This window comes from Pristis pectinata, chromosome 4 (assembly GCF_009764475.1).
Source record: "Pristis pectinata isolate sPriPec2 chromosome 4, sPriPec2.1.pri, whole genome shotgun sequence".
In the NCBI taxonomy this organism is placed as follows: domain Eukaryota; kingdom Metazoa; phylum Chordata; class Chondrichthyes; order Rhinopristiformes; family Pristidae; genus Pristis; species Pristis pectinata.
Genome location: NC_067408.1, coordinates 38289053 through 38303096, shown reverse-complemented (window position 1 = coordinate 38303096; position 14044 = coordinate 38289053). Strand labels below are relative to the sequence as shown.

The 14044-nt window shown below is 39.5% G+C and overlaps 1 protein-coding gene across 5 annotated transcripts in view; it reads left to right on the top strand.

Annotated features, from left to right (window-relative positions):
- The window catches only part of ergic1 (endoplasmic reticulum-golgi intermediate compartment 1), a 76840-nt gene that overhangs the window by 13255 nt on the left and 49541 nt on the right, over window positions 1-14044 (top strand). The window lies entirely within an intron of this gene.

Sequence of the window (14044 nt, the reverse complement as noted above, 5' to 3'; positions counted from 1 at the left end):
TTATCAATAAAACACTTAATACTTTTTGAATACCACAGATGATGGGCGAAAGAATAATGTTTTTACTATCAGATGTCATACAAAATATCAGAAAACATGGTAACTTAAACATTGGGCTAAGGATTGGAAGAAAATTCCTTCTGCTTGGAGTTCAAAATGAATTTGCCACATAATTAATTTGCTTGTGGATTGTGTGTTTGTAAACATCAGTTTTCAATCTTCAGTGCTCTTGCATCAGATAGTTCTTGGATAAGCAACTTGTGTTGGGAAATATATGCAGTAATGAGTTTCAGCAGTTCTTGTATGAAAAAAAGTGTCATAATGACATGTTAAATGTTTCTTTATTTTCCTGTTGAATATGGAACTGCATGACATTTTTTAATGTAGTTCCATATTCAATGGGAAAGGGAATAGCAATCTTATACTATTTTTGTAGAGGAAAAAGGATGCATTGATACCTAGTACTGGATTAGATTATTAATTTTGAACTGTTTGTAGAAGTTTTCAAGTTATTATTACAATGGGCACTTGTTTTAGTGTGTAATATTTTTCTGATAGGTCAACTACGGCACAACATTTTATGTACGTGATATTTTTGATAGGATTTGATTTATTACTTATGTGTAATGTCTTATATTTTACATTTGAACAGTTATGGAGAGCTTTCAGGACCTGATGTGGTTGAATGGCATAACATTTATTTGAGCTCTTTGTAGTTTACTTTAGCATGCTTCCAATGTTCTTGTATGTATTTGCCTGACGAAGTAGGCTTCCAACAGGTTTAAGAACTAGTGTAGTTTTTCATATTTTTGTCTGATTTCTGAGAATGCAATTGGGTTCTTGGAGAAGAATTGGTTTCCTTGATTCAGCACTGTTGTTCAGTCGGTATTAAATATACTAAAATGGACTGAGTGGCATTTAATGCTGGTTATTTTTGTAATGCCGGGGCTCCCAGGAGACTGCTTGTTTAGTAAATGATATTTAGCACTTCTCGAGGTCCTTTCCATGGCACCTTTTTAGTAAAATAGTAACAAAACTAACATTTTATGTTGCCATGGAATATGTTTTATAAATTGATCTGTACTGCATCAGTCATTTTGAGATTTTAAGATTTGAATATCATTATCATGCATTCATTTTTAAAACCTATTGTGTATTATGTCAGACTCTGTTGCTTTGCATGAATTTGCTGGTGTGGACTGATTGGCCTGTTTTTGTACTATTTATACCATGCAGTTAAATGTGCTGCTGGGTTATGTAAATAAGCGGCAACAATTGTGTGATTGTTTAACCAATAGGAAGGACTTTTAAAAAGAGTGCCCAAACTTTTTTTAAGATGTCATGTTTGACATGGTGCCACTTTGTTTTAAAAAAAGTTCAAAGCCAAAAACCACCTTTGCCATCTTTGGACAAAATTCCATTGTGAGCAACTGCATTACAATACTCTATTGCTTTTTGAAATTCTTGCAGCAGCAGCTACTCCTCTTGTTGAGTAAGGCTATAGCCACAATACTGTATACATCTTAAACTGGCATAATATTGTATCCCAAGAGCAATGTGGGATAGTGTTGAAGAAGTTTTTCGGTGGGGGGAGTTGACATTTTTTGCACAACCTCATGATACAACTGGTACATACTAGAGACCACTGAAGAATGCTTAATCCCTTATCGGCTGGCAATTATAAAGCGTTCTTTGTCCACCTTTAAACATTACAAAATTGTAGCTAGTGTGAACTAGAGAAAATAAAACTGCACTTATTAGCAGTCTGCAACAAGAAACAAAGCTACTGCAAATGTTTTACAGCCTATGAAGAATTTAGATTGAACTGGAGTTATGGTTGCTACCAAGTATGCAACACACCTGCTTACCAAAAGTATAATTTTATTTTTAAAGAAAATACCTTGGATTATTTAAGCAACTGCTTCCCAACTGATCTCCAACATTAGTAATCCAGCAGAGTGAAAGGCAGATCAAAGGGAATTTGTAATGTGCTGGTTCTTTTGCACAGCAGGGTACAGCTTCATTAAATGGGTGTTTTGGTAGTTCATTGGACTTTGGCTGCCTGCTGTTAAAATTGGTTTCTTTGTTCTCTTTGCCAGAGGGAGTGTTTTATTTGCAAGAAACCTCTTGTAAATTGAATTTAATGCAAAGATGGCTGATTTTTGCATTGCTTGTTACAGATAAATTGCTCCTAAAAGGCCAGGATTTTTTTCTCGATTATTAGAAACAGATTATAGGAAAAGTTGCATTATTTCAGCCCTCCATTGCAGTGTGCCTCCATAATATAGTTGCTTCCCTCAATAAGATTTAAAAGAAATGAGTGTCCATTAAGGTGGATCAATGATGCACATGCAAAATAGTAGAACTTCCAGATTGCTATATTTTCACAGCTGTCAACTTTGCTATACCGTCTTGATCAAATAGTTACTCTTCATCTATGAGCTCAGACTGAATTGTTTTACCCCACTCTCTCCACATTTTCTCATTTCTACTCCATTGTTTTCGGATCCTTTCTTCGTTAATCATTCATTCTCCTTGTTCTGTCTCCTGCATGCTTGTCTCTGTCCATTTTATCTCTGTCTAGATCTTCTCTCCTTTTCTCTTGCACACTCTTGAAGAACTGGAAAGTAAAATATAAAATGCTGGAAGGACACAGTAGGTCAGGCTGCATTTGTGGAGGGAGAAAGCAGTTAACGTCATACTAAGTCATTACCATCTGCTGATCTGTGTACTCATCAAGAGTGTAAGTCAATATAGTGCATTCCTCCAGAGCTCTCTTCTGTGATGTTTGATGAGACCTATTTTCCCTAAGATATTGCATTTGATGCCTTGTATGGGCAAGTAGTGAAATATCAATATTTGATGTGCAGAGGAGTTGGGTTGGGAACACCCAGGATCAGGAATGAGAGTAGGTTTGTGGCTGGAACTGGGTCGGGAGTGATTGTGTGACAAACTGAAAGTTCCAAGTGGAAACTTGCATGAAAATTGTTATATGCATGGAGGGGTTGACCACTGCATGCCCTTGTAGCCTTGCTGTCATTGCCATTGGTCTGAGTGGTATTTATGTATTTTATTAACTGCGAGAAGTCCATGCCCCTATCCTTCAATAGCAAGGACTTAATGTACCTTGTTCCGTGAGAATATGCAGTGGGAGAGAGGGAGGGAGAGAAAAGAGAGATTTCTGTTTTTATTGCCTGATTAAATGTTTTGTAATTGTTCTAACTTGCTTTGGGAAATAGAAGTGCAAAAGGAAAATGTATATCAAGCTCATTGCCACAAAGGACAATTGGGTAATATAGACATTTGGTCTTGAATTATTCCTGTGTCATATCTGATGACCAAATCTCTTGTGCAATTTTTCTTACTTCATGCTGATGGTGCAACTGATTTTGTGAGAAAATGTATTGGTGATGTTATTGAAGATTCTTCCCAAACCGCATTCTACTGAAAAAGATACAACCTTAAAAGCGTTATAAACATTTTTGATGTGGGAAAAGTATATTGCCTATTTATATGGTAATTAGTTGCTAAAATTTGATAAGTTCAATTATTCAGGTCTTGTTATTTTGATTTGTCCAAACAAGATATATGCCATGGCTCTGAAGAATAAATACTGTGATACCACAGGAACAGTAAAAGGCCTTTTAGCTCCTACCTAGACTGCTCCAACTTTAATATAACTTCATTGGCCCCCACTATTGTCAGAAGCCCCTTTGGAGCTTAAGCAATCAATCTTGGGTTTAAAATTAACAACCAGCCATTCTTTCCAAGTAGAAATAACTAAGTGCATATCTGAAAAGCCAGGCTTTAATGTGCTAGTAACCTCCTGAACAGCCCAATCTTTTTTTTAATTTCTTGAGATCTCAGCATCAGTAGCAAGGCCAACATTTTTTGCCCATGAGAAGGTGCTGGTGAACTGCTGCCTCCTGCAGTTGCAGTCCTTCTGGTTAAGATTCTCCCACAAGACTGTTGGGGGAGGGAGTTCCAAGGTTTAGACCCAGTAATCATGAAGGATCAGCAATCTATTTCCAAGTGACGATGGTTTGCAACTTGGGGCATCTGCAGGTGGTGGTGTTCTCATGTACCTGAAGCGCTAAACCCCTTGTAAGCGGTATCAGAGTAGCTTAGGTGAATAAATGCAATACATTTTGTAGGTAACACTGCACCACTGTAGAAGGAATAAAAGTTTGATTGTGGTTGGGGTAGCAATCAAGTGGGCTGTTTCCTCCTAATGGAGTCAAGCATCTTGATTGCTTTTGGAGCTGTGCTCTTCCAGGCAAGTGGAGAGCACTCCATCACAATCTTGCACCTTGTAGATGGTGGAAAAGCCTTGATGTCAGAGGATGAATCATTCATCACAGAATACCTAGGCTCTGACATGCTATTGTAGTCACAGGATTTATCTGGCTGTCTAGTTGATTTTCTGGTTAATCATGACCCCTTGATGTTGATGTAATTGCCTGGTTGTGGTGTGAATGTTATTTGCCAGCCATCCCTGAATGGTATCCAGGTTTTGCTGCCTGTAAGCATGGAATACTTAATTTGTTGAGGAGATTTGAAAAGAATTGAACGTTGGGCAATCATCAATAAACAGGGAAGGTTGTTGATGAAGCAACTGAAGATAGTTGTGCCTAGGACACTGCCCTGAGGATATCCTGCAGTGCAGTCCTGGTGCTAAGGTGATGGACCACTAACAATCACAATCATTTTCCTTCGTGCAAGGTGGGACTCCAACCATTGGTGCATTTTGCCCTTGAGGTGCATTGAACAGTTTTACCAGGCCTACTTGATACCACCTTGTGGTCAAATCTACCTTGATATCAAGAGCAGTCACTCACTTCACCTCTGAAGATCTACTTGTTCGATTTATATGCTTTCAATGACTTAAATTGGCTCTTTAATTCTTCATAACCAGCTGTGGCAGAACTGTAAGGCTTCAATCTGATTGACTGGTTGAGATATCACTTAACTCTGCATGCATGTAGTACTGACTGGTAGCTTCACCAGATTGGCACCTCTTTTCTCTGTGTGTGTTTGGTGCTGTTCCCATCATATCTTTCTGCATTCACATTGAACCAGGGTTAATCCTGTGGTTTAATGTTCGTGGTAGTACAAGAGATATGCTGGGCCATGAGGTTACACAGACTGCGGTGGTGTACATTTCTGCTACGGATTGTCCAGGCCACCTCATAGATGCCCAACTTTGAGCTAACAGATCTGTTCTGAATCAGTCCCATTTAATACGGTTTTAGTCCCACACAGTACAGGTGCTGGAATCTGGAGCAAAAAACAAACTGCTGGAGTAACTCAGTGGCTCGGGCAGCATCTGTGGAGGGAAATAGATAGCTGAAGGGCCCAGATGAAGAATCTCGACCTGAAACGTTGACAGTCCATTTCCCTTCACAGATGCTGCCTGACTGGCTGAGCTCCTCCAGCAGTTAGTTTTTATGCAGTCAAGATTTGACAGGGCTGGTCAAAAAAAGTTAAAGCTCATGAGATGCAAGGAGAGTGCCAAATTGGACCCAAATTTGTGACAGAAAGAAAAGAGCACTGTTCGAAGGGTCATTGGATGGTTGTTACCAGTGAGGTTCCACAGGGTTCATTTCTTGGCTGCTTGCATTTGTGATGATTTTAATTTACCCTAAGGCGCACGATGGAAAAGGCGTACCAATGATATAAAAATTAGTTACGTTGTTGACAATGAGGAGGAATGCTTTAGATTGCATGAAGGTGGATTGATTAGTTGGGCAGAAAAGTGGTAAATGGTATTCATTGTGGAAAGATGTGAAGTAATGCATTGAGGGGCAGTGAAACAAGGCACAAGAATACACGTTAGCTGGGGAGATACAGAAAGGTGTGGTGAAATGGAATGACTTGGAATGTCTGCACACAGACCTTAAAGATGGCAAGACAGTTTGAAAAAAGTAATTTAAAAAGACATATCAGATGCTTTCCTTTATTAGTTAAATATGAGCAGGGAGGTTATACTAGAACTGTACACAACACTTGCTAGGTCACAGCATGAGTATGTGCACTGTTAGGATCATCACATTGCAGGAAAAATGTGACAACACTGGAGAGGGTGCAGAAGAGATTTATGAGCATGAAAAACACGATGATGCTGGAGGAACTCAGCGGGTCAGGCAGCATCTGTGGAGAAAAGCAGGCGGTCAACATTTCAGGTCAGGACCCTTCTTCAGGACTGAAGATTGGAAAAGGGGAAGTCCAATATATAGGAGGGAAAAGCAGAGCAGTGATAGGTGGACAAAAGAGGGGAGGCAGGGTGGGCACAAGGTGGTGATAGGTAGATGCAAGTAAGAGATAGTGATAGGCAGGTGTGGGGGAGGAGGGGAGAGCAGATCCACTGGGGGATGGGTCAAAGGTAAGGAGAGAAAGGAAAAAAAGAGTCTAGGAGAGAGAAGAAGCATGGTGGTAGAGGGGGGTGGTTGTGGGGAAGGGGTGTGGGGATTACTTAAAGTGGGAGAATTCAGTGTTCATGCCATTAGGCTGCAAGGTTCCAAGACGGAAAATAAGGTACTGTTCCTCCAGTTTGTGAGCATGTTGGCAGTATTGGAAAAATATTACCAAAAGGAAAGATTGGATAATTGAGGCTTACTTTTTTTTGGAACAGAGGTAGCTGAGGGGAGGTATATAAAATTGATGGGCATTGATGTAATAAATAAGAGTGATCGATTTTCCTTGGGAGAGGGGTCTAAAACCAGGAAGTGCAGATTTGATGTTATTGGCAACCGGATTAGATTTGGGGATGAAAAACGGGATTAAAAAAGGAATGGGTGGTAAAGGTAGAAATCCTCATTACATGAGCAGTTACAGAGCTGTAACCTGCAGGAATACTAGTTCTGGAAGGTGGAGTTTGGCCAGGTAGTTTTTATTAATCAGTATGGGGTGTCATCAGATGAATAGCCTTCCTTGTCATTAACTTTCAGCAAAAGAAATGCATGGAGAATTTCAGCATTTGGGCCCATGAGTGGTGCAATTCAACTGCCCTCCACCAAGTGAACAACATGAGCAATTATAATGTAATCCTTGAGCCCACAATTGGAGTTGGGTAGATATTTGATTGTTATTGGACTACCAAGATTAGAAACGCGGTGGAATGCAGCCCTGGAGGGATTTTGAAACAAGGATATGAATTTTAAAGTTCAGATTTTGCATTGTTATTAACAGGCGTGGGGGCAACAAAGTATTAATGAGCATTTCATCAGTAAGTGAGGCAAGAGGCAGAGAGGGGTAGGTAATATTACAGAGTCGGAAATAACCAGTCATGGTGATTATGGACTGTAGTCGGAAATTCTTCATGCTAGTAATATTGGCACAATCTAAGTAGCTTATTCCAAACTAGTGCCAAGGTTTGGGAACGTTTAAGTGTAGGTTCAGCCTTGTAATTGCTTTGTGATCTTAATGCTGGTTTAAAGTTTGATTCTCCTCAACTTTGATTGTGGCTACAATGCACCCCAAGCTTTCAGGTTAAATTTCTAAGCCTTTTGCTAGTTCTGGAAGGCTCTTTAAATGACACTCATTTTCTTGGGTGTACAGGCATTAGTGGATGCAATTTGACAATTTGTTTTGCATGTTTCAAAGTTGCCGAAATTATATCAGTTGAGCGGCTCAGTTTCGGTTTTTTCTGCTTCTATATTAGGTTTGGGAGTAGGTGCAGTAAGATCCTCTTTCATTGCTGAATTTGTTTATAATTATGCAAATTATTTTCAGTTGAAACATGAAATGTGCCCTAACCAGTGCAGTTTCAAGGGCAATAAAAACAGAAAACATTGGAAATACTCGGCAAATCAGGACACATCTGTTGGAAGAGAAACTGAGTTTATGTTTCAAGTGGAAGACCATGCGTCAGAACTCCTTGGAATCCATTAACCAAAGGATGAAAGGGTCATTCCTCTTCTTCCAGGATGTAGCTGGATATTTGCCTATAGTTTGGTAGAATACATGTTGTATTTTATTGCCAAAAGATAAAGGAGTCATGAAAGTTTCTTGGAAAACATTGTAAGATATCTTTATTAGTCATATGTACATCAAAACACACAGTGAAATGAATTGTTCATGTTAATGTGCATGTAATCTAGGAAAATATATGATGCTGTAGAGGCACAAATTAATGAAAGGGATGGTAAGCCCGAAGAAGGATAGCGGGAGGGGTGGCCTAAATCCTGAAATAACTCTGGAAGAAGTGGGTGGGAAAGATGAGAGGCAGAATGATGAATATGGAGTCCTTTGGACTGAATAGGTAATTAAAGAACTGGTTACTTGTAGGAAATGTAGCTTCACCTTTTGAGGCAGCATTCTTGGGCAAATGTATCAGTTGATTAAAAAGCTTCTGGGTTACACTTTAAATGAAAGCACTTATGTTAACACAAGTTCTTCAGCATTAGAACATTCTGTCATTTTATTCTACCTGCCTGATAACTTAATTGGGGCTGGAATGTGCTTAAGTTACAAGTCATATCTGGAACTTAAAAGTTGCTGTGATACAATTGCATGGCAAGAAATCGAAACTTGCCTGACTGCATTTATATCTCATTTATGCTACGTTGTCGTGGACTTTGTCAGAGGTGTCATAATAACTGTAAGAGAGGGAGTGGTTCAGATAGTGTTCCATTCTGCATTGAAACAGGCTTCTAATTTATTGTGAAACTACAGCTGGTATTGTCTTACTTTGAGTGTCCCCAGTAATGTTAGAGACATTTTAAAGATGAGCTTCCCAGTGCTGTTTGCTCAACCATGTAGTGGACAATCTTCTGATGTGGTGAAAAGCCTGGGTCGGGGAGTCAATTCATGGAGGATCAGTCAAATGTGGGCCACTGAATAAAAGCCAAATGAAATGTACTCCATATGGCATGAAGGATGTGCATGTTGTTCACGTGGTGGGAGGGCAGCAAACTGCAGATGGCAGGCTCGAAGGCAAAAGATTTTGCTGACTTGTGCTTGGTTTAGGTCAAAAATGTGAGGAAAGGGCTAAATTGGTAGATAATGTTTTTTTTAGCTACTTCTTAAGGAAGTTGGACTCTCTTTACCTTGAAGTAGCACTATAATTCCATTGAATCATTGGGGAAGTTACAAGATGGCAGTAAATCTGTAAATTGTCATTAGTCTTTTGCAATAGATAACTCACCAAATTGGGCTTCTATCTTGCATTCTGTAAAACTGGCTGTAAATTATGAAAAAGATGTTTTTCTGCCATTAAAATTCTGCTTCTCATTTTCCACTTTCTGCCTGTCCAGTTGGAAATATTTCAAAATCAGTGTTTTTCTCAGCCCTGCTATTCAGATAGGCTTCCAAAATGCTTGTCATTGGCATTGCAGCAATGAGAAGAATAGGGGCCAAATGATGATGTATAATTAGTTGAATAGGCCAACAGGCTAGGGTTAACTACAAACAAAATAAAGATATGGCAGAGGCATCCTTCCTCCACCCACCTTCCATCCATCTGCTGTCATTGGGTAAAAGGTTCCAGATTGGCTATACCACATCATCTGAATTCCAAGGTGAACTCTGACATGTTAATCCTATAACTGAAGGAATATTCCATTCTGATATCACAGTTACAAATTGACACAGGAAGATGTATCCACTTTCATGATGGGTGGATTAGAAATAAATTTCGTGGATACTGGGGTAGAGCCCTGGCACTTTGTTTTGGGATGGAGGTGCAGTGAAGTGGTACAAGAAAATCAAGAATCCCTGAGTGTGCAGATAAAAGGTGCTGCTCAACCTGATCCTAATTGCATTGAGTGGAACATCAGTCTTTTTTTCTTTTTTCTTTCCAGGAAGTGAAAAGATCTGTTTTGGAATTAAAACTTTGGATGTTGAGCTTGCCTTATCTTGTTTCCTGTGTTTTAAGTGTGACCCATTTGGGGGAAAATCTCAGTCTACATTGCCATGCACATAATGTCTGCATCTTCCTGGGCCAGGCCTGCCACCCACACACATTCACTGAGACCAGATGTAGGGGGGGGGGCTGATCTCACTAGCCTCTGTGCCCTGATGTCAGCTAGTAAAATGCTGAGAGCCTGCTTCAAAATGCCTTGGCAACATTTGACAATGCAGAGCTGGTGATGAAACATATCATTGATTTTAACACCTTTTTACATATCTCTATCATTGAGAAGCATTTAAAAATTCTTATAGTTGATGAAATTAATTGTTAGATTATAGGTATGTTTTAATGTACTTTCAGTTTAATGAAAAAAATCATCAAACTAAAAATAACACCTTTCCTATTACCTAAGCTGAGATTTCCCCTTTGAAATATTTGGGATCTCTGATGCAAAGCCATGTCTAATTGGAGAAGTAATTTCCCCAGCAAACTACTGGGAACTCCCAGCAAGACTGTGGTTTGCTGCTGAACTGCAAGTGGAATCCATCAGTGGAGTGCAGTGATTAGATGTGGCAGCATCTGTCACTGCACGATAAATTCTGGTCCTCTTGCAGCAGTTCTGCATTAGCCCAGCACTTGTGTTTTTGTGGGAATCTGTTGGTGACTGCCGGGCACAGCTAAGAAGATCCAAATGGTGCTGTAAGCAAGGAAGTTTTCAATGGGCTTGACCTGAAGCAAAAAGTTGTGATAGCATTGGAGGCAGTCCAAAGGAGGTTCACCAAGCTAATTCCTGGATGAGAGGATTGTCTTTTCAAGAGATGCTAGACAGTTTGGGTCTGTATTCCTTGGAGTTTAGAAGAATGGGGGGTAATCTTATTCAAACACATAAGAGGACTTGACGGTGGATGTTGTGTTGTTTCCATGAGTGGGAGAGTCACAAACAAGGGGACATAGCTACGAATTAGTCATTTAAAACTGAGGGTTGTAGAAGGAGTGTGGCGACTCGTTGCAAGCTCCTCTCTGCAGATCCACTCATCACTTCAAAATTTCTTTTCTCAGAGGATTGTGAATTTCTGAAATTCTCTGCCCCCAAGGGTGGTGGAGATATACTTAAGGCGATAGATTAATATTTGTAGGATTGTGGATTTGAGGGTTATGGGGAACTGGTGCAGAAAAAGAGCTGAGGCCAGCATAGATCAGCAGTGATTTCATTGAATGGCAGGTCAGGTTTGAGGGGTCTGGTGGTCTACTCCTATCTTCTTGTGTGAAATGTGATCCATTTTCCTACGTTTCTCTTGCCTGCTGCATACTATATTACATGCATGTTGCTGCTATTTCTTCCTGTCAAGTTTAACTTCATTGAATCATTTTTAACCCGTTTAGAAATGACACACTTATTATTGTGACTTTATTATGTATTTAAAAAGCACCAGGTCCTGTGGATTTTTAGCAAAATAAAGAATTGTATTATGTCTAAACTTCAACTTCCACAGCACATGTTTGATATACAGCTTTTAAGTATGTAGGAAAGAGAATTTAAAAAAAAAATTGGATTGGGTCAGAACAGGGAGCATATTAAAACAGAAACCTAGACAGATGATTCAAAGTACAATGAAATGAGAAATATAATCTCATGGACAAGAAGAATAAATTAACTGCAGTGAAAGAAGAAACTACGTAACAAAGAATGTTTTAGTCTGAGAACTGAGGAGCTTGGGCTTAGTTTGTAGCTTAATTCAGTTATGCTATTTTAACATACTAAGAGCATTTAAAATATGTTGAGCTAATTCTTTTGCTCCTTGCTGTTGGTTAAAGGATTATAAAATAGAAAGAAGAAGAAATTGATATGGAGAAGTGTCTGCATATTTGCAATAGTTAATGATGGAAGCCATGATTCTAACCAATGGGTCCACAACAGAATCAATCTCAATGAAGAGCAGTGTCAAAAAAGGCCATGCCAGAGTCCTGACATTTTATCAATCTCTCGCCACAAATCTTCACCGCAAGAGTGGAGGTACTCTTCAGAAATAATGGGAACTATATGACCTATGGCAACTTCATTCCAAACAAATGAACACTCCAACATTTGCGGTTGAGCTGCTTTATGCAAATGATCCATTGTTGACTAGATTAGTGAAGCGTATGGGAGTGTGGCCCTTGCACTCAATATTCGTAAGCCAAAGATCCTCTGTTAACCTGTCCCCACTGTTCAAACATCTTTTATCATTAAAAGTTCACATTGAGACTCAGGAAAATGTAGACCACCTCTTGTTTCTTGGGTGGCATCTCTTGGCAAAAGTAGACATTGATGATCATATTCACTATAACATTCAATGTGCAGGGGCAGTCTTTAGATAATTGTGCAAAAGATAAGATGTTTTGGGGCAAGACTTGTCATTTAGTGGACTGCAATGATCCCTGCCATCTCATCATCTTCTGCAACCAGAACTGTTTAGAGCAGATTTCACAATGCACTGGAAAGCTGCTACCAACGTCATCTTGGCAAAATCCTCTAAATTTGCAGGGTGAACAAGTGATTCAACATCAATGCCCTCTCCCGGTCAACATCCCCAGAATTGGGTCTCTAATTAGACTTGCAGCATTTGCAATTTTATTTTGTTTCCAGTCAGTCTATTGGGCAGGTCATTTTGCTTGTAGGCCTGATAGACACTCTTTTCTAAGCTCTTTCATGGGAAAGGATTATTGGACAGAGAGACGGAACAATTCAAGGACGTGTTTAAAAGTTTCCTTGTAAAAAAAAATGCAGTATTTCCTTCTCCCTCACCCCTCTTGATTCTTGGGAATCCCTGGCCTATAATGACTGAAATTAGAAAAGAAACATCTGAGCTGATAGTGAAAATGTTGAGCACCCAAGCCCAGCACAATGGCAGAAGGAGTGTACTGTCCCACAAACTACCCGCCTGCCTTCCCATCGAGCTCCTTTGGCCTCATCTATGGAAGAGTGTGCAGTTTCCAATGTGGCCTCATCTATAACCTCAGGACCCACAAAACCAGAGTGGAATTGAGCCGCTCTCGATCCTGAGGGACTGTCCAAGAAGAAAGAGTTAATGATGGCAGATGTTAATGTTCCTGGTGACATTCTGCAGCATTCCTTTGTCTTTATAGAATGGCTGAAGTAACATCTAAACTGGACAGAATGATGGGTGGAATTTATGTGCCCTTTTTTTTGGTACTGGTGTGTGATTTTTGAGTGTAGCTTTTTTTGGCAGCTAAAAGTTGCTTTTGTGGTAATATAGCCATGATGGCTATTTGAGAGTGTTTTCCTTCTGTTTGTGCATCACCATGCAACAGATGAAAACTCCAGCAGCTGGTGAAATAGCAGAAGAGGCCATGGCTTTTCCTAGGCCAGCTGTCTGTTGACTGATTAAAATTAGTCTTGCTGGCCAAAAGTCAGCGAATTACACTTAAATGGTTGTGGAGCTGCATGTAATTAATAGCAGTCTTTCACTTTGGCTGATTTTTTTTTAAATGGATAAAGGCCAGGATTGCATCACATTTAGTGATGATTTTGGACTCATTAGAGTCTGTCTTTTTAGCATGAGCATAATCGTGGATTATTCTTTGTAGGATATTTAGATTTCCAGGAGCTATGTATGGTCTTTGAAATTCTATTAATTTATATTTTAGGCCAGTGAATTTACATTGCTCCTAAATACCACAGCAAATGAAAAGTAACCCTTAATTCTCTTTTTTTTGCACCAATAGTCTCATTAATACTCAGTAATTTACCATCAAAATGGAAGGTTTTCACCGTTGGTCATGGCACTTGCATTGAAATGACAGCTGGCGAAGTAAATCTTCCCGGTAAAGGCTCTGGGGCAGTGAATTAGAAAATTGCTTTGGAAAAAACAGATCTGTTTCAGGTGCAAAGACCAAATTAATGTGGTGTGGCACTCTAAAACACAGCAGCAGTCAATCTGAAGCTGCAAGCTAATGTTTTAAAATGGAACTGTTTAATCTTTCTGCTGTTATGGGGATGGGTGGGGTATAGGGAGGATAATGGCTGAAGAACTAATCAAATGATCTGCAGCAGTGAAGATATTGGGCCACATTGCAAAAATGGTTGGGAGCTTCAGTGGTACCATGTTCAATGTACTTTAGTTCTTACAAATATTTTAATTTTAAGTTTGGAGATTTGTGCACCTCCAAACTTCAAAAGTAAGTCTGGAGGTG